This window comes from Suncus etruscus, chromosome 14 (genome assembly GCF_024139225.1).
Source record: "Suncus etruscus isolate mSunEtr1 chromosome 14, mSunEtr1.pri.cur, whole genome shotgun sequence".
Taxonomy (NCBI): domain Eukaryota; kingdom Metazoa; phylum Chordata; class Mammalia; order Eulipotyphla; family Soricidae; genus Suncus; species Suncus etruscus.
Genome location: NC_064861.1, coordinates 22,980,990 through 23,002,582, shown reverse-complemented (window position 1 = coordinate 23,002,582; position 21,593 = coordinate 22,980,990). Strand labels below are relative to the sequence as shown.

At 45.8% G+C, this 21,593-nt stretch overlaps 1 non-coding gene across 1 annotated transcript; it reads left to right on the top strand.

The window, feature by feature from the left end:
* The first annotated feature begins 14,457 nt into the window (after window positions 1-14,457).
* Window positions 14,458-14,564, top strand: LOC126029135 (U6 spliceosomal RNA). The gene has a single exon (XR_007502788.1). It is a non-coding gene; the product is annotated as a U6 spliceosomal RNA (small nuclear RNA).
* Window positions 14,565-21,593: the final 7,029 nt, after the last annotated feature.

The following is a 21,593-nucleotide window of genomic DNA, read 5'->3' as shown; positions in this document are numbered from 1 at the left end:
GCCATATAGGGCAGGAGGAACCATCCAGTAACTGAGCGTGTGTATGTTGGGGGACGTGGGGTGCGTTCTCCAGCACATCTTTGCACTCTTTCCCTGGAGAGACAGAGAGTAAGGCTGCAGTGGCCTGCATCTTTCAAGAGCTCTGTTCTATGGAGGGGCACAAACCCCAGATGCTGTAAGGCAAGCTTCCTGCGCAGGCTAGAAACAGATGGAGGAAGCGCTTGTGACCTCAGTTCTCTCCTCTGAACTCCCCGGCCTGTCTCAACTTAGAGGATGGAGAGTAGAGCGTGATTAACACCTGGAAATCATGTGTCCTGCTGAGGTTTGCAAGACTGTGAAGACTTGCGGCTGGAAGGGCCGTCTCTTGGGGCTGTATCATCTTGGTAGGACAAGAGATGGGGGATCCATTGTCCCCAGCAAGCCCTGGCCATTCCCAAACCTTTCTCCTGCCTCGTGAGCACACCCTCGGTGCCAGGGACCATTGCAAACTCAGCTTCTTGGAAAGGTTGATTTACAGGTGAAAAGACATGGAAAGCAAGGGCCCCTGACCCAGCTGTATTCAAGGCCCCGCGAGAGTTTCTTTTCCTCCTCTGCAGTAGAATAAAGTGCTGCTGACCACAATGCTGTGGGGTTTTTGTGAGGCGAGATTTTGGGGGGAGATTGGGGTTTCTGCTAGCTTGCCTCATTTAATTTTCAGGACCATCTCTCTTAGGATAGGAAGTTTTCTTTCTATTTTACAGGGAAAAAATGGCATTGGAGAGTTGTGATGTATCTAAGGCCCCAGCTAAGGTAGCCTCAGAGCTAGGGCTGGCAAGTCCTCTAGTTACCAACACTGCAAACACTGTCTCTGGTGTTTTAAAGAAAACTATGACTTTTTCACAGACTTCCACGAAGCAGTATGGATGTGATTATTTCGTTTTTCTCAAAGTCACTGTTGAGTAGAGAACTATTAAAATGTAAAATGTTTGGGGCTGAAGTAATAGCGCAGCAGGTATACCTTGCATGCAGCTGACCCGGATTCAATCCCCAAATTTCATATGGTCGTGCCTCCCTTCCAGCCTGCTGGGAGCAATTTCTGAGTCCAGAGCCAGGAGTAACCCCCGAGGGTCACCAGGTTTGGCCCAAACAAACAAATACCAAAATGTTAAATGTCACACAGGACTGAAGGGACAGTACAGTAGTAGCATGGTTACCTTGCAGGTTTGACCCCATCATCCCATATGGACCACCAGGAGTGATGTCCAGTTACATTTGGGGGTGCTTGGGACTTACTCCAGGTTGTGAGCTCAGGGATCACTCCTGGAGGGCTCAAGGGACTATATGGGGTGCCGGAGATCTAACCCAGGTTGGTCATGTGCAAGGCAAGCACCTTATAAGCTCTATTATCTCTCCAGCATGTTATGGGCACTCTTTAACACCCCAACATAGCAATTGCCTATGAGTGAGTCCATGCACGCCATTCCTGTTTCTACAAAAAAGCAGGGCAAGACTGCTGGAGCCTCGGGTGAGGGGGCACAGAAGGGGGCAGGGTGGGGAGCAGGGAGTTATCTGCCTGGCTATCGTGGTAGGCAGCAGTAGGACTTCAGAGGCCTAAATTTGTATCTCCGGTCAGTATCCTCAATGCAATGCTCTGGCTGAGTACATTAGAGACGATGGCCTGAAGGTGATGTTTTTATTTATTTAATTTGGAGGGATTGGTTTTGGGTTATTCCCCATTGTATTTAGGATTTACTCCTAGCTCTGCCCTCAGGGATCACTTCTGGTGAGCTCAGGAGACCAGGTGGGGCACCAAAGATTAAATTTGGTTAGAATCATGCAAGTAAAGTGCCTTCCCTGCTGCTGTACTATTTCTTTGGCCCTGAGATGATGCTTTGAAAATGATGATGCTTCTCAGGGGCCAGCAAAATTGCTCAATAAACTGAGTACATGCTTTGCATGGAAGAATCCTGGTTCAACCCTAGGCACCAATAATCCCCTAAACATTGCCAGAAGGAACCCCAAAGTACAAAACCAAGTGTATAAAGGTTGGAGAAACAGTAGAGTGGGTAGGGACTTGCCTTGCATTGCAGTCAATCTGGGTTCAATCTCTGGAATCACCCCCACCCCCAGTCCAGCCTGATGTGATTCCTGAGTACAGCCAGGAGTAAATTCTGAGCACCAGCAGGTGTAGCTAAAAAAACAACAAAAACCAACACTGGAGTTGGAGTGATATCACAGCTCGTAGGTAGAGCATTTGCCTTGCATGCAGCTAACCTGGATTCCATCCCCAGAATCCAATACCGTCCCCTGAATACCTCCAGGAATGATTCCTGTGCACAGAGCCAGGAGTAACCCCTGAGCACCACCGGTTATGGCCCCCAAACCAAAACAAAACAAAACAGAAAATTTTTTTTAATTAGCAGCTTCATATCACTTTTTTTGTTTGTTTGTTTTGAGGCCACACCTGTTGGTGCTCAGGGGTTACTTCTGCTCAGAAATCACTCCTGGCAGACTGAGGGGATCATTTGGGATGTTGGGGATCAAACCCGGGTCCATCCCAGATCAGAGGCGTGCAAGGCAAATGCCCTACCACTGTGCTATCGCTCTGGCCCCCTACAGATCACTTCTTAATACTAAAAAGGTTTCTTGAGAGCTGGGCAGTAGGAAGATGCTCAAATTACAGGAACCCACATTTTCTCTCAGAGTTCTAGGTTTGTCCTCAGCCTCTGCCTGTTGCCTGAGTTCCCTCATTTATGGCTTTCCCCCATTTTCCCTAAAGCTCTGTAGCCTTCACTTCATATTCTTCATATCCCTCACCATCACCCCTTCTCCCCTCAGCAGCCCAGGGCCCGGATTGCATGAACTTCAGGACACCCCTCCCCAGTTCCACGAGATTCTAAGCAAGATAAAAAGCACATCTTTGACCACTTCTTTCCCAAACAGACCCAAGATGTATAATTAAAGGCCCCGGGGAATCTGCTGGAAATAGGTTTAAACTTGAGGTAATCCTTTCTGGCACTTCCTCTTCCTAATAACCATCAACAAAAATCAAACAAATCCACCTGGCTCCAGCCAACAAGGCTGGAACCAGCAAAGGTCACAGGAGGAGCGATAAGAGAAGCAAGCTCCCTAGAAGGGCCTGGAAACACATGTCAGGGCCTGTGAGGATGTGACTCCTGGACTGTATTTGTGGCCCCAGGGACTGCTCTGCCATACCTCAACAGGACAACAGTCAGGGACGACTGAAGGAGGAGGGTGCTTGAAGAGCCTTAATCTTGTACTATCTCTCCAGTCTTTTTTAACAAAACAGTATTTAAAGGACACCCCCTCAACACACCCACTCCATTCAGCTTGGATTCCCAAGTAGAACCTGGTGGACTTTGGACACCTATGAAGGCAACCAGACTCCATCTATCCTTAAAACTCTCCTCCAGGTCTGTCTCTTGTTTATTTTTTTTAACTTTATTTATTTCGTGATTGATTGATTGGTTTTTGGGCCACACCCTGCAGTGCTGGAGAAAAACTGGAGAGGGATCTGCAAACACCCTTTTTCAAGTTTACCTCTTGCCCTTTCACAAAGGGAAGCTCTTCTTGTTGCAATCATTGTTCTCAGGCAGAGCAAAGGCTGGAGCAGCCCAATTTCACCATGCAGGGAGGGCCCCCATTGCATGTTGTTCCAGTGGGTACTGCATGTGTGTGGGTATGGGTGGAAATGCAGCAGCACCTTCAGGTGCGTGGGATAAGCCTTCCAAACTTCTGCCTTGTTTTGGTTTGGGACTCACCTGATATTCTCAGTCAGGACTTACTCCTGGCTCAGTGCTAAGGGGTCACTCCTAGAGACTCAGATGGGGAGCCTAGACCTATCAAACTCTACTCAGAAGCACACAAGGCAAGCACTTTACCCATGTACTATCTCAACAACATTTCAAACATTTAATCTTCCACTAAGTAAACCGAGTATTAGCAAGTTTCTTTCTTGCTACAAGGTAGTATTTGGGCATCAAGGTCTAGGGTTTGGGTCATACAAGGTGGTGCTTCTAGAAGTGCTCAGGGGACCCCGCTGTGCCAGGATCCAACCCAGGGTCCTGCTAGCAAAGCCTGTGCTCAGACCACTGAGTTTCTCCTCAGTCCCTCCCACAGGATTTACTTTTAGTCTGTTTCACCACTGGAAGTGGCTGAGATATTGTGTCACCTGATTGCGGAGTCATTTGCTTAAACCATCTACTATTGTGAGTGAGATGGCCACCACTCTTGATCTGAGCTCTGTTGTGGAAACACCTGACTTGGGGATTTGGGCAGTGAGCTGGGGGCTTGAGCCTGCCCAGATGAACTCAGCAACCCATGAGAGAGAAGAAAGCTGGACCTTGTGGGAATAGTGTGACCCTATGCTAGGATACTTGGGAACAATGTCAGAGTGAACCTGAGGAGTTGTGGCCACTTGGGTCATTACAAAATGCTGAGAAGAGATGGGACTGAAGTCACAACAGACAGACCTGGGGGCTGGAGAGATAGCACAGTGGTAGGGTTTTTGCCTTGCATGCAGCCAACCAGGAAGGGACCAGGTTCCCAGCATCCCATATGATCCCCCAGTCTGCCAGGGGCGATTTCTAAGTGTAAAGCCAAGAGTAACCCCTGAGCACTGCCGGGTGTGGCCCAAAAACCAGTCAATCACGAAATAAATAAAGTTAAAAAAATAAACAAGAGACAGACCTAGAGGAGAGTTTTAAGGATAGGTGGAGCCTTCATAGGTGTCCAAAGTCCACCAGGTTCTACTTGGGAATCCAAGCTGAATGGAGTGGGTGTGTTGAGGGGGTGTCCTTTAAATACTGTTTTGTTAAAAAGAACTGGAGAGATAGTACAAGATTAAGGCTCTTGCCTTGCTTGTAGCTGATCCAGGTTTGATTCCTGACATCCCATATGGCCCCCTGAGCCCCACCGGGGCTCTTGAGACAGAGCCAGTAATAAGCATTGAGCACTGCTGGGTGTGGTCCAAAAATCAAAATCAAAACCAAAACCAAACCAAACAAAAAACAATAGGTTTTTGGGGAAAACTGGATTTAAAAAGACTATTGTGAGCCAGAGAGATAGCATAGAGAGCATTTGCCTTACATGTAGCTGACCAATGACAGGTGGTGGTTCAAATCTCAGCATTCCATATGGTCCCCCAAGTCTGCCAGGGACAATTTCTGAGTTCAGAGCCAGGAGTAACCTCTGAGCACCACCGGGTGTGACCCAACTCCCCTCTTCCCCCTAAAAACTATTGTGCGAGGCCAGAGGTGATAGTACAGCATTTGCCTTGCATGAAGCTGACCTGTTGCTGACCTGGGTTTAATCCCTGGCATTCCATATGGTCCCCGGGCCTGCCAGGAGTGATTATTTGTGAACACAGAGCCAGGAGTAACTCCTGAGCACTGCCAGGTTTGGACCAAAAAAGAGCAAAAAAGATTATTGTGCAAAATAATAACTCCTGATGCTTCCCACAGAATCTAGTCCAGGCTTCTCAGAAGGGGGAGCACAGACTCTTCTTTCTGTATGTACTATGACAACCTAGCTCCAGAACGTAACCTTATGAAAATCCCCAGCCACCAAATTTGTTTTAGATCTATAAATCCTGCACAGAACAGCCACATGCAACCATGCGTCCCTCAGTATCTTATACTAGTGTTAACTCAGTAGTATCATAGGAAAACTGATGGGAAAGTTACATAGAAATCTACCAAGTTCAGAGAGCCTAACAGTAACACAGAAGGCCCAACTAGTACCAACCACAGCCAGTAAATTCTCAGAGAGTGACTTTAGAAACATCATGGAGAGACATAACGATTATGATTATTTCAAATTGGCCTGTGTGTGATCTAAGTTTTCATAATTCCAATTTCCTTTTTGCTGTACCAGACAATATGAAGTAAATGTGTTTATGCCTACAAAGGAGCAGGTTAGAGTGGTGAGTAGGAAACTGACGACACTAGTAGAGGGAAGGTCACACTGGTAATGGGATTGGTGTTTGAAAATTGAATGCTTGGAGCCCGGAGAGATAGCACAGCGGCGTTTGCCTTGCAAGCAGTCGATCCAGGACCTAAGGTGGTTGGTTCGAATCCCGGTGTCCCATATGGTCCCCCGTGCCTGCCAGGAGCTATTTCTGAGCAGACAGCCAGGAGTAACCCCTGAGCAACGCTGGGTGTGGCCCAAAAACCAAAAAAAGAAAAAAAAGGAAAAAAAAAAGAAAAGAAAGAAAGAAAGAAAGAAAGAAAGAAAGAAAGAAAGAAAGAAAGAAAGAAAGAAAGAAAGAAAGAAAGAAAGAAAGAAAGAAAGAAAGAAAGAAAGAAAGAAAGAAAGAAAGAAAGAAAAGAAAATTGAATGCCTGAAATGATTGAATTGTGAGCAACTTGGCAAATTATGGCATTATTATAAAAATTAAGAGGAGATTTTTTTCTGTGTGCCAGAAGTATGGCAGACATCTTGGGCTTCTTCCACTCTCCTGCGGCCTTAGATTTTGATTCTCTTTGGTATTCTTCCCTGAGGGCTCGTCTTCAGAAGGCTTGTCTTCTTCAGAGGTGCATCATCCCGCCCAGAGACAGTGGAACTAGCTGATTTCTGCTGTGTGTCAGAAGCATGGTAGACATTTTGGGCCTTTTCCACTCTTCTGCAGCCTGAGTTTTGTTTTCTTTGTTTTTTGTTTTTTTGTTTTTTGGGCCACACCCGTTTGATGTTCAGGGGTTACTCCTGGCTAAGCACTCAGAAATTGCCCCTGGCTTTGGGGGACCATATGGGACACCGGGGAATCAAACTGCAGTTCTTCCTTGGCTAGCGCTTGCAAGGCAGACACCTTACCTGTAGCGCCACCACACTGGCCCCCGCAGCCTGAGATTTTAAGCCTTTTTCGGCATTCTTTCCTGAGGGCTTGTCTTCTTCAGAGGTGAACCAGCCTGCCCATAAAGGATAGAGCCAGAGGAGCGTGACCACTTTGCTTCGCAGCATTTTCTAGCCAATGAATACCACTACAACACGTAGAAAAATCCACAATATGAGTGTGATAATGGGGAAACAATGCAGGCCAACACCAGGCATAAAGAATGAAGATGGCAACTCTGATGACCCAAAAACAGCTAACCACCTAGTTAGTCTCTCTGATATGGAGTTTAGAGAAGAAATATGGAGGATGTTCACAGAACTCAAAGAAAGTATAGATCAAGTTGAATTGAACACTAATAAGAATCAAAAGAATATGAATATAGAAATCAGAAAACTCCAAACTGAAATAATAGACCTGAAAAAACTCAGACGAATTGAAAAACTCAATGGAAAGCCTCTCCAACAGGGTAACAGCAGCTGAGGATAGAATCAGTGAGCTGGAAGATGAGATGCATGATGACTCCATATAGCAAAAGAGATTGGAAAAAAAGTCTTAAAGCAAATTATCAATGGAAAAATTACTCAAAGAATGTGAACAGATAAAAATAAAAGTCTTTGATAAGATCAATAGAAACAACATAAGAATAAATGGAGTCCCAGAGACCAAGGAAGAAAATCCCCAGGAAGAATCAACAGTCAAGGACATCATTATAGAGAAATACCAAAGCTAAAGATTACATGCAAGCAAATCCTGCATGCCCGAAGAGTACCATTTAAAAAAGATCCAAGGAAAAGCACCTCAAGACACATCCTAGTCACAATGACAAATCCCACAGATAGGGATAGACTACTAAAAGCAACAAAATTAAAAAGGGAAATTACATTCAAAGGAGCATCTTTCAGATTTGCAGCAGACGTGTCACAAGAAACCCTTAAGGCCAGAAGGCAATGGTGGGGTATGACAAAACTCAATGAAATAGATGCTTCGCCTAGAATACTGCACTCAGGTTTGAAGAAAGTATACATAGCTTCATGGATAAACGACAGCTCAGAAACTTTGCAGACTCAAAACCAGCCATAAAAGAAAAACTGAAAGATTTACTTTAAGAGAAGACTGACCAACAGACACACCAAACTTCTACAAAAAGATGGCACTAAATCTCATGACAATTATCTCTCTCATTGTCAATGGACCAAGTGCACCAGTTAAGAGACACAGAGTGTCGGGGCCGGAGAGATAGCACAGCGATAAGGCGTTTGCCTTAGATGCAGAAGGACTGTGGTTTGAATCCCGGTATCCTGTGCCAGCCAGGGGCGATTTCTGAGCATAGAGCCAGGAGAAACCCCCAACCGCTGCCGAGTGTGACCCAAAAAACATTTTTAAAAAAGAGAGACACAGGGGCCAGGCGGTGGCGCTAGAGGTAAGGTGCCTGCCTTGCCTGCGCTAGCCTTGGACGGACCGCGGTTCAATCCCCCGGTGTCCCATATGGTCCCCCAAGCCACGAGCAACTTCTGAGCGCATAGCCAGGAGTAACCCCTGAGCATTACCGGGTGTGGCCCAAAAACCAAAAAAAAAAAAAAAAAAAAAAAGAGAGACACAGAGTGGCTAAATGAATCAAAAAACTGAATCCAACCTTCTGCTGCCCACAGAAACATACCTGAATAGTCAGAACAAACATAGACTCAAAATCAAAGGCTGGAGGAAAATAATCCAAGCAAACAACACCCTTAAAAATGCTAGAGTGAGGGCCGGAGAGATAGCATAGAGATAAGGCGTTTGCCTTTCATGCAGAAGGTCACCGGTTTGAATCCCAGCGTCCCATATGGTCCCCCGTGCCTGCCAGGAGCAATTTCTGAGCGTGAAGCCAGGAGTAACCCCTGAGCACTGCCGGGTGTGACCCAAAAACCACAAAAAAAAAAAAAAAAAATGCTAGAGTGGCCATTCTAATATCAGATGACACAAAATTTAGACTCAGAAAAGTTATAAGGGATAAAGATGGACATTTCATAGTAATCAAGGGATATGTACAACAGGAAGAAATCACACACCTAAATATATATGCATTCAATGAGGGGCCAGCAAAGTATTTAATACAATTTTTGATAAATCTGAAAAATATATCAATAACAACAATAATTGTGACACTGCCCTGTCACCCTTGATAGGGTGAAATCCAACAAAAAAACACTAGCTCTGAAAAGAAAATGGAAGAAAGTGGACTAGTAGATATATATAGTGTGGGTGTACCTATTTAAGACCCTAGACCCACCCATTTCGGGGAGGGGTCTTGGAAACCGGATAGTAGGTGTAACCTTACCTGCTAGACCCTCCCATTCCTGGGAGGGGTCGGGGAAAAGGTAGATAAGGCTTGGACCAAGGGAATTCGGCCCCTTTTTTGGCTTTTTGCCCTTTTGGCTTTTTGCCTTTTTGGCTCTTTGCCCGTTCTGCACTGCTGGGCGCTTTGGCTTTTGGGTTTCTGTGTTTTGGTCTTTGACCAGCATGGAGCCCAAAGGGAAGATGGCTGAAAGAAGTTTAGATGCAGGGCCAAGAATAACTAGTGCTTAAAAGGTTATGAGATAGGCCACACACATGTGGTAAATAGGGCCTGAATAAAGATGATTCTTCCTAAAGCCTGCCTGTGAGTGAGTCTTGATTACGCCGATTACCTGGGCCTGGAATTCGCCAGCTGGATGGGGATGAAGCCACGTGGCTGGGGCCTAAGCACAAAGGCCTCCATCCATCGCCATCCAGCCCCATCGTTAATTATTTCATGCTACATCTGGCGCTCCGAACTTTGAACTGAATCCTGGACCCAACAAAACAGCGAAAATGGTGAGATTTCTGCTCTTCTGTTTCATTTTGGCTCTTTTCAAATGCAGTCAGCCCAAAGGGTTTGGCCACGTGAAGCCATGTTCAAATATGGCCATAACCCCTTCTAGGAAAAGAAGGGCAAATAAAACAAGAGAGGTGGAAGCTTGCATCACCTCCAGCCCAGGCCCAGGCCCAGAACTGAAACTTTGTTACAAGAAACAAAAACCTGGGCCTCTTCAAAGACTTATTAAAAGTCTAAATTGGAAAAGGAGAAAAAAAAAAAAAACACTATTAAAAATGGACTGATTTTCTGAAAATGACCTGCGGCTTGAATTTGGATTTCGACTTTGCAAATTTCGAACTTAACTTTTAGTTTAAATCACTTGAACTCTGAACATCCAAAGTGCGCCCGGAGGAAAAAAAAAGCGGTGAAAAGCTCCAAGTGGCTCAGCTCGGCTGGGCTCAGCTTTGCCCGAAAAAGCGAAAAACCTGGAATCCACGCTCCAGATCACAAACCGGCAGCGGAGCCTAAAACTACGGAAAAAAGCCACGTGGTAAGATCAGCGTGGGACAAACCAACATCTGAACTTTAAAAGTTTACAAAAGCCACGTGGTGAGATCAGCGTGGGACAAATTAATCTTAACTATGGTTTTAGGTGTAGAAAATTAGTGGGTAGTAATATTTCACTCATAGTTGGTGATGGGATAACTTTTAGTTAGTTAGTGGTTAAAAAATTAAAAATAAAAGGGAGGTAATACAGTTTAACATCTAATTTCTAACCACCTGCATCTTTGTCTTAGTCATTTTCTTTATAATTTAAATGTGTTTTGTTGTCTTTCATAGTTAATATTTTCTATTGCAAAATGTTTTACTGTGTATTTCAATGTACTTAGCCTGTTTTTAAAATGTATGTTATGCATGTATGCTGCAGTACTTGTGTATAGAATAGGTATAGGAACATGAAGTTCCCCCAATATAGTTTAAAAGTATAGGAACATGAAAGTTCCAAAATAGTGCTTGGTAAAAAAGCATTAATAGAATTTTAGGTTACAGGTGTAAAGTATATTTTGCAAAAATATGTTTTTGAAAAGGGCTGGTATATTAATTTTCACTCTATTACGTTGGTGCATAAAAATATTAAGAAAAGGAGGAAATGTGGGTGTACCTATTTAAGACCCTAGACCCACCCATTTCGGGGAGGGGTCTTGGAAACCGGATAGTAGGTGTAACCTTACCTGCTAGACCCTCCCATTCCTGGGAGGGGTCGGGGAAAAGGTAGATAAGGCTTGGACCAAGGGAATTCGGCCCCTTTTTTGGCTTTTTGCCCTTTTGGCTTTTTGCCTTTTTGGCTCTTTGCCCGTTCTGCGCTGCTGGGCGCTTTGGCTTTTGGGTTTCTGTGTTTTGGTCTTTGACCAGTATGGAGCCCAAAGGGAAGATGGCTGAAAGAAATTTAGATGCAGGGCCAAGAATAACTAGTGCTTAAAAGGTTATGAGATAGGCCACACACATGTGGTAAATAGGGCCTGAATAAAGATGATTCTTCCTAAAGCCTGCCTGTGAGTGAGTCTTGATTACGCCGATTACCTGGGCCTGGAATTCGCCAGCTGGATGGGGATGAAGCCACGTGGCTGGGGCCTAAGCACAAAGGCCTCCATCCATCGCCATCCAGCCCCATCGTTAATTATTTCTTGCTACAGCAAGGATGGTTTAACATCTGTAAATCAATCACCATAATACACCATATCAACGAAAAAAAAAAACAAAAATCATATGATCATATCAATAGATGCAGAGAAAGCATTCAATAAGTTCCAACAACCATTCTTGATAAAAAAAAAAACCTCATTAATATGGGAATGAAAGAAACTTTCCCAATATAGTCAAGGCCATCTACCACAAGCCAATGGCAAATATTATTCTCAATGAGATAAACTAAAATCTTTTCCCCTAAAATCTGGTACAAGACAAGGCTACCCTCTCTCACCACTTCTATTTAACATAGTACTGAAAGTACTTGCCATAGCAATTAGGCAAGAAAAAGATATTAAGGGCATCCAGATAGATAAGAAAGAAGTCAAGCTCTCACTCTTTGCTGATGACATGTACTATATTTAGAAAACCCTAAAGACTCTACTAAAAAGCTTCTAGAAACAATAGATTCATATAGCGAAGTGGCAGGCTACAAAATTAACATGCAAAAGTCAATGGCCTTCTTATACACCAATAATGATAGAGAAGATATGGACATTAAAAAAAAAAAACAATCCCATTCACACTAGTGCCCCACAAACTCAAATATCTTGGAATCAACTTAACTAAAGAGGTAAAGGACGTATACAAAGAAAACTACAAAACCTTGCTTCAAGATTATAAATAAATATAAAAATAAAAGAGGACACAAGAAAATGGAGACACATACCCTGCTCATGGATTGGCAGAATTAATATTATTAAAATGGCAATACTCCCCAAAGCATTAGACAGATTTAATGCAATCCCACTAAAGCTACCCATGACATTCTTTAGGATCACACACTCCCAAAATTCATCTGTAATAATAAACACCCATGAATATCTAAAGAAATCCTGGGAAAAGGAATATGGGAGGCATTACTTTCCCCAATTTTAAACAGTATTACAAAGCAATAGTTATCAAAACAGCATTGTATTGGAATAAAGTCAAGTCCTCAGATCAGTGGAATAGATTTGAGTATTCAGAGAATGCCCCCCATACAATCAACTAATCTTTGATTAAGGGGCAAGAAATCCAAAATGGAACAAGGAAAGCCTCTTCAACAAGTGGTGTTGGCACAACTGGTTAGCCATTTGCAAAAAAGCGAACTCAGACCCCCATCTAATACCTTGCACAAAGATAAAATTCAAATGGATTAAAGGCCTTGATATCAGGCCTGAAACCATAGGTAGAACAACACATGGGTAAAACACTATATTACATTGAGACTAAAGGCATCTTCAAGGAGAAAACAGCACTCTCCAAACAAGTGGAAGCACAGATAAACAGATGGGACTATATTAAAGCTGAGAAACTTCTGCACCTCAAAGGAAATAATGCCTAAGATACAAAAACCACCTACAGATGCTAAGATACAAAAATCACCCACAGAATGGGATAAACTATTTATCCAATACCCATTAGACAAGGGGCTAATATAGAAAATCTACAAGGTACTGATAGAACTTAATAAAAAAACATATAGCCCCATCAAAAAATGGGGAAAAGAGGGCCCAGAGAGATAGCACAGCGGTGTTTGCCTTGCAAGCAGCCAATTCAGGACCAAAGGTGGTTGGTTCGAATCCCGGTGTCCCATATGGTCCCCCGTGCCTGCCAGGAGCTATTTCTGAGCAGACAGCCAGGAGTAACCCCTGAGCACCGCTGGGTGTGGCCCCCCCCCCAAAAAAATGGGGAAAAGAAATGAACAGACACTTCCTCAAAGAAGAAATACAAATGGCCAAAAGACACATGAAAAAATGCTCCACACACTAATCATCAGGGAAATGCAAATCAAAACTACATTGAGGTACCATCTCACAGCACAGAGACTGGCACACATCACAAAGAACAAGAACAATTAGTGCTGGCAGGGATGTGGGGAGATAGAAACTCTGATTCACTGCTGGTGGCTGGTGGGAATGCCATGTAGTCCAGCCTTGATGGAAAACAATATGGAGATTGCTCAATACTTAGGGATCTACCCTAGGAACACAAAAATACAATTCAAGAATCCCTTCCTCACACCTATATTTATTGCAGTGCTATTTATAATAGCCATATTCTGGAAACAACCCAGATGCCCTTCAACAGATGAATGGTTAAAGAAATGTGGTACATATACACAATGAAATAATATACAGCTGTCAGGAGAGATGACACCATGAAAATTTCCTATAGATAGATGTACATGGAATTTATTATGTTGAGTGAAATAAGTCAGAGGGAGAAAGATAGACACAGAGTAGTCTCAATCATCTATAGGTTTTAAGGAAAATTAAAGCCATTATAGTAATAAGGCCCAGAGACAATAGAGTTAAGAACTGGAAGGGTGGGAAGGACCAGCTCACAATTTGAAGCTCACCACAAAGAGTGGTGAATGCTGTTAGGAAAATAACTACACTAACAATTAGCATGATAATATTAAAGAATGAGAGATGTAGAATGCCTGTCACGAATACAGGTGGGGGGGCATTGGTGGTGGATATGTTGCATTGGTAAAGGGGAGTATTCTGTTCATAACTGGAACCCAATGACAAATATGCTTGTAATTATGGTGCTTAAATAAAAATTTTTAATAAAAAAATTAAGGGGAAAATGTCTTGTGCTCAAGATATCAAATGTTTAGAGCTTCATGTAGGGCAGTGCACCTGAGCTCCCTTTTCAGAGTTGGGGAGGCTGTGGTGTGACTTACACAAGGTCATTTACCTGGGAGGATGGAGCTGGGGTTCTGACCCAGGGCTGCTGCCACAGCTTGCGCCCACCATTAGCCCATACTGCCTCATTGGGACATATTACAAAGGCTCCAGTCCAGCTGGTTTATATAGAAAACAATAATCCCTGATAGGACAAAATAAGGCCCTTATGGTTTTTTTTGTTTTATTTTTTATTTTTGGGGCCATACCCGGTGAAGCTCAGGCGTTAATCCTTGGCTATGCACTCAGAAATGGCTCCTGGCTCGGGGGACCAAATGGGATGCCGAGGATCAAACCAAGGTCTGTCTTAAATTGCAGTGTGCAAGGCAAATGCCCTACCACTGTGCTATCTCTCTGGCCCCGAGGTCCTTATGTTTTTAAAAAGTGTTGTGCTAGCTTCGGCAGCACATATATTAAAATTGGAATGATACAGAGAAAATTGGCATGACCCCTGTGCAAGGATGACATGCAAATTCGTGAAGCATTCCATATTTAAAAAAAAATAAATAAAAAATAAAAATAAGAAGTGCTGTTGCTGTGGCTTGGGGTAAGTTCAAAGGGCAGAGCACATGCTGGGCCATCAACATGAGAATGCCTGGAGCCAGCAGGCGACATCCCTCCTCACCCATCACTGCTGGTTAAGCACCAGCACCACACACCTCACAAGCACGGATATTCCAGGAATGGACTCTATAGACATGTTTGCATTTATTTTTGCCTTGGGGGACTACACTTGACAGTGCTTGGGGGCTGCTCTTGAAAGGCTAAATGCACAACTATGTTCATCCTGCAGAGTGCAATGGCCGTCAATGGTAAGAAAACAACCCAAAAGCCCAACTAATCAAGCAGCTGTGGTATGTTGGGGCCAGAGCAGTAGTATAGGGAGGAGGGCACTTATCTTGCAAGCAGTCAAAGCAAGTTCCATCCCTGGCATTCCATATAGGCCTTTGAGCCCTGATGGGGGTAATTCCTGAGTGCAGAGCAATGAGTAACTCCTCACAACTGCTGGGTGTGGCCCAAAATACAAGCGGACAAAAGAAGTTGTGCTATATACACACAATGGAATACTATGCAGCTCTAAGAAAGAACAAAATCTGGAGCCAGGGCAATAGTATTGTGGGTGAAGTGCTTGCCTTGGACCTTACCTGACCCAGGCTTGCACACAACTGACCCAGGCTTGATCCCCAGGGTCATCCCATATGGTCCACCAAACCCACCAGGTTGGCCCAAGTCTGCAAGAGGAGGCCCGTTCTTCTGGAACTGAAATTCGGTTGGCTCATTGGCTTTGGTGTTTGGGACATTGGGGTGTTTGGGAGCTACACCCTGATGGCGAGCACCCCAACCTGTGATTCTGGGTTTGCAGTTTGAGGTAAGTGATCCTCGTCAGTGATACATCACTAAGGAATTTGCCTGCAGTTGGATCATTGGTGCCTGTCAGACCCATTTACTTTTAAAAAAAAGGATCTACTGGGGCCGAAGAGATAATACAGTAGGCAGGTGTGTGCGTGTGTGTGGGGAGATTTGTCTTGTATGATGCCGACCTGATTTTGAGCCCCAGCATCCTATTGGTCCTGAGCCTTCCAGGAGTAACCCCTGAGGCAGCACTGGGTGTGGCCCCCAAACAAAAAAAATTATTTTTGTTTATTTCTTGTTTTGGAGTCACACCTGGTGATGCTCAGGGGTTACTTTTGGCTCTGCATTCAGGGACCACTCTTGGTAGGAGAGCTCAAGGGACCATACGAGATTCTAGGGACTGAACCATATACAAGGCAAGTACCCTACCCACTGTACTATCTCACCGGCTGCTTAAAAAAAGATCTTTTAAAAATGATTGTCTGGGGCCGGAGAGATAGCATGGAGGTAAGTCATTTGCCTTACATGCAGAAGAATGGTGGTTCGAATCTCGGCATCTCATATGGTCCCCTGAGCCTGGCAGGAGCCATTTCTGAGCATAGAGCCAGGAGTAACCCCTGAGCACTGCCGGGTGTGACCCAAAAAACATAAATAAATAAATAAATAAATAAATAAATAAATAAAAACAAATGATTGTCTGGGGCCAGAGCAGCAGCGCTAAGCTGTAAGACATCTATCTGCCTTGGATGGACGGCGATTTGATTCCCCCGGCATCCCATATGGTCCCCCAAGCCAGGAGCAATTTCTGAGCGCATAGTCAGAAGTAACCCCTGAGCGTCACTGGGTGTGGCCCCAAAACAAAACAAACAAAAATGAATGTCTAAACACAAGCACCTGTGACTTCTCTCTAAAAAGAACACTGATTTTGTTAGTTGGCTCTTCACATTCTCATGGAAGACTATACAAAGAAGGAGTCTCCTTTCCCCTTCTTTTCCTCCCAGAAAGACCTGGCATCCCTCCTCCATTCCCCAGGTCTAACCTGACAAGTGCCCCACAGGTAGTGGTAACTTTTCTCCTGATCCTCAGAATTCTCTTCTGAGACAGAAGAAAATGGAAGACACAAGAGGGTAAGAGTAATAGCACAGCAGGTAGGGTGCTTGCTTTGCACCGAATTTCAATTCCCTATGTCCCAGATGGCTCTTTGAACACCACCAGGGGTGATTTCAGTATGTAGAGCCAGGATGACCCATGAGCATGCTAGATCTGACCCCCAACCTAAACGCAAACCAAACCAAAAAAAAGGGAAAGGGCCAAGAAGATGTCTCAATAGGCTGAGCATTAACTTTGCAAGCAGGAGGCTGGGGTTTGTTCCCCAGCACCACATGGTCCCTGAGAATTGCTGGGAATAACACCTGAGCATCACTGAGTTCAACCCCCAAACAAGCAGAAAATTAAAAGTAAGGGAGCAGCTAAGCCTTCTGAAAAGAGCACCCTTTGTTCTGAGAGGGAGGACCCCCAGAAGTACTTGTGCTCTAGGGGAAGATCATCATAATGGGCCATGAGGAGCAGGCAGATTGCACCAAACCCTATAAGGCTGCAGGAGTGGGAGACTGGAGCAATAGTACAGGAGGGAGGGCTCTTGCTGAGGATGCAGCCAAAGTGGGTTCAATCCCCAGTATCCAATATGGTCCCCCATGCTCACCAGGAGTAATCCTTGAGTAAAGAACCAGGAATAAATCTGAGCACGATTAGGTGTTGCCCCAAAACAAAAAATAAAATAAAATAAAAATAAAAAGACTGTAGATGAGGTCAAGTCACAGGTTCCTCAGGGGTGGGGTTCTGCCCACTAACCCTAAAGTTTTCTTGTAGAACGTGAGGGTGGTGTGTGGAGCAGAGACACTCAGGCCTGCCTGCACCAATTTCTGAGTCCAGAAATGTGTTTGGTGACATTCAGGGGAAGGTGGATACTTCGTCTGAGGCCACTGTAAGGACCTGCTCATGTCTGTCCCCATGGGGGCCCATTCAACTGTTGAGGCTCGCGCTACCATTTGTGCTCATTGAACCACATTGGTGAGTGAGCCCACTGTGGTACACACAGTTTGAGTGTGTTTGGGTCTTTGCACTCTGCTCTGAGCTCTGAGGGGGCCTCTATGGGGCTCATCATTGCCAGAAGAGGGGCCTGGAGTAGCCCAAAGGATGTCACCCTCAGCTTACATAAAAGAGGGTTGACTAAGTTCCCCCAGGACCCTCTTCCCTTTCTCTTCCTTTTCCTAAAAAAAAAAGGGTGCTTGTTTATTTTGTTGTTGTTTTGTTTTGTTTTGTTTGGGGGCCATACCTGGCAGTACTCAGCAATTACTCCTGACGGGGCTCAAGGAACTATGTGGGAAGCCAAGGATTGAACTTAGGTCTGTCGTGTACAACGCACACCCACTGTGCTTCTCTTCTTTCCTTTTATATTAATTAATTAATTTGGTTTTTGGGCCACACCCAATAGCACTCAGGACTTACTCCTGTCTCTGCACTCAGAAATTACTCCTGGCAGGCACAGGTACCACCTGGGATGCCAGGGATTGAATCAAGTCAGCCAGATGTAAGGCAACTGTGCTATCACTCCAGCCCTCCTCTTCCTCTCTAAATGAAACTTCAGGGAACCTCATCAGTCTTAGGACCCAGAGCTGAGCTTTCTCTGGCCTAGGGGCTCTTTGCACAACAACCCCCCACCCCACGCCTGGCCTGCTCCTGAGGTAAAGGCTTGGTCCAAGAGGCGACTCATTTCTAGTCAAAAAAAAAAAAAAAAAAGAAAGAAAGAAAATCACCGTTGGCTTTCGTCCCCCAGCTAATGCAAAGTGTGGGGATAGTGCATGTGCTTGTATATGTGTGTGTGTCCATATGTGTGAGTATGTGTGTTTGCCCATGTATGTCTGTGTGTGTCCGTGTGTATTTGTGTCCAAGTGTGTGTGAGCACGTGCATAGTTCTTTATCTCCGTTTCCTGTTTCAAATTTAATTCGACATTTTTTCCAGTCTGTGGATGTGGAACATGTGTCTGGCTGGGACACAGTCTGTTAGTAATCATGCTCGCACTGGGCACTGCCGGCTCCTGCCCTCCCCCCAAAGGCCGTGGATCCAGTCCTTCCCACCCACACAAGTGACTGCTCAGCCATCCTGGCCCCCCAAAAGGCAGGCTGGCTCCATACAAGATTCCCAGCAGACAGAGGCAGGGGAGAAAGGAGAGGGCAGAACTGAGATGGAGTGACGTCTAGTGGTGCTTTGAGACCCGAGGATTCACCGTTTCTCATGAAGTGGATGCGGGGTTCAGTGACATCTGCCTGCTGCCCCTCCTCTGCCATCTGGGGCGCCCACCCAGTGAGAATTGGTCTCTGGGGCCTGACCCCCTCTCTGCCTGGAGGAGGGTGCCTCCTCCCTAGGGTGGACTTCAAACGGGATTGGGGAAGGGGGCATGAGGCAAGTGGAGACCCTGTGGGAGGTGTCTTTGGACCCCCACCCCATATCAGGTGCCACAATGGGATGTCAGCTGATGGTAGAGATGACCCTGCTGCTAACATGAACTTCCTGGTCTGGAGGCCCTATGATTTTTTTTTTATTTTTGAGGGAAGCGGGGGGCTGCAACGGGGGTTGGGTCACACCCTCGGCTGCTCTGAAGTTACTCCAGGGATCACTCCTGGCATTGCTCAGGGACCATATGGGATGCCAGGGATCGAACCCAGGTCAGCCACATCCAAAGCAAGCATCCTCCCCTCTGTATTGTTTTTTTTGGGCCACACCCGGTGGTGCTCAGGGGTTACTCCTGGCTATCTGCCCAGAAATAGATCCTGGCAGGCATGGGGGACCATATGGGACACCGGGATTCGAACCAACCACCTTAGGTCCTGGATGGGCTGCTTGAAAGGCAAACACCGCTGTGCTATCTCTCCAGGCCCCCACCATGATTTTTGTACGAGGCCTCTGCAGACTGGGGAGAGGGCACTGAGGGCAGCAGGTCTGTAGGATGAAGGAAGGATGGAAGCAGGAACCTGAACTGTGCTTAGGGTGGGGGTCAGAAAGAGGAGATCGCCCTGCACAGTTCTGGGGGTGCCCAGGTCCCTTGCTCTTGGGACTCCCTGGGGCCTCCGGTTCGGCTCCAAAGGGAGAATTGACCAGTTCAGGCAGGGTAGAGTCATGCTGGGACAGCTTTCAGAAAGGTGAACATGGAAGAAAGAGATAGCTGGTTGGATGAGAATAATAAATAGTACAGCGGGTACAGTGCCCTGCATGCAGCCAACCTGTGTTCAATCCCTGGCACTCCATATGGCTCTTTGATCCCTTCAGGAATGATTCTTGAGCGCAGGGCCAAGAGTAAGCCTGAGCACCACCAAAAGAAGTAGTTTGTCTAGGAGCCAGAGAGAACAGGGGTTAAGGCATTTCCCTTGAATGCAGCTAAACTGGTTTGATCCCCAAAACTACATATAGTCTCGCAAATCTCCCAAGAATGATCCCTGAGCACAGTCAGGAGTCAGCCCTGAACACCACTGGGTGTGGCCCCAAAATAAAACAAAACAGAAAAAGTTTCTTTGCAGCTGAGAATAATGCATTTCTGTGACTCGCCCAGTATTAGCAATTAGAAGCAGCCGCTCCTCCCTGGCTTGGAATAATCCCTTATAAAAGTCCAGACCTTTCATCACAATATTCTTATCTTCTGAACTGAACAGAAATGCCCCCAAGCTACATCCCAGCTGCGGACTTTCTAGACCAAAAGCTACTGTTTTCTTCCTGCAAGAACCCTGGGGTGTCTGGGGGTTAAAACACTCGGGCCAGGCCTGTGTGTTTAAAAAACAAGGCAGATTCCACAGCTGCTGGCTCCAGCCTGACTCCATCCTGCTGTTAATGGCGACAGAGGAGCACTTAGAGGTTCTTCCTCAGCCCGGGGCTCCCCCAGGCCTTCCTGCCCCCCACCCCACCACCTTCCGGGCAGTGTGGCAGGTTGGCTCTGAGAGCTCTGCTTTAGTTCAGCCTTCAGAGGAGTCTGTGGCCCAGCTGACAATCCAGCACTAGCCACATTGGCAGGGCAGTTTGAGGACCTGGCCTCAGTCTTTTTTTTTGGGGTGGGGGGGCCACACCCGGCATCACTCAGGGGTTCCTTCTGGCTCTATGCTCAGAAATAGCTCCTGGCAGGCTCGGGAGACCAATGGGATGCCGGGATTCGAACCGCCATCCTTCTACATGCAAGGCAAACGCCTTACCTCCATGCTATCTCTCCAGCCCCTTGGCCTCAGTCTTGAGTGCAGTCACTCCAGGCTGCAGGCCTTGACCATGCATGTAGATTTTCCTTCCAGCCTTGAATCCCAAACCTGGTGGACTCCTTCCAGGAAACTCCAGGACTGCTCCGAGTTCAGGTGCTTTGCCTCTTGTTTCCTTTTAGCCCAATGGCCATGCTCAACCTGTACACGTACAATTTAGCTCACATCATGAGACTGTTCTAATGATTCTTTCCCTGGAATTCACTGTAGATTCCCCTTGATGCTGTCTTTCTGTTTTGTTGATTTCTGTTGTTGTTTTTGTTCTCTTCCCCCTTGCTGTATTCTCTCTGACACCCTCTTTGGGTCATTTCATTTCGTTTCTGGCCCATCTTAGTGTCAGCAGCTCTGGGAGCAGATATTTTCCTCCTGAGGTTCTGGAAGCAGTGGGGGCAGTGATGGGGTGTCTAAGGGCTTCTGAGGGGGTGATGGGTAAATGCACCTCAATGAAAAAGAGATGCATGTGCTATTTCATCTAAACAGGGACTAATGATAGCACAGCGGCGTTTGCCTTGCAAGCAGCCGATCCAGGACCAAAGGTGGTTGGTTCGAATCCCAGTGTCCCATGTGGTCCCCCGTGCCTGCCAGGAGCTGTTTCTGAGCAGACTGCCAGGAGTCACCCCTGAGCACAGCCGGGTGTGGCCCAAAAACCAAAAAAAAGGAGCATAAACAGGGACTAACTTAGGTCTATGAGTGCAGGGGGATATTAAGGAGCCCTGATTTCTTTTCTTTTCTTTTCTTTTTTAATTTTTTTGTTTTAGGGCCATATCTGGGGTCACTCAGTAAGGGTTACTCCTGGCTCTGAACTCAGGAATTACTCCTGGCAGATGCAGGGAACCATATGGGATGCCAAAGATCAAACCCGGGTGGGTCGTGTGCA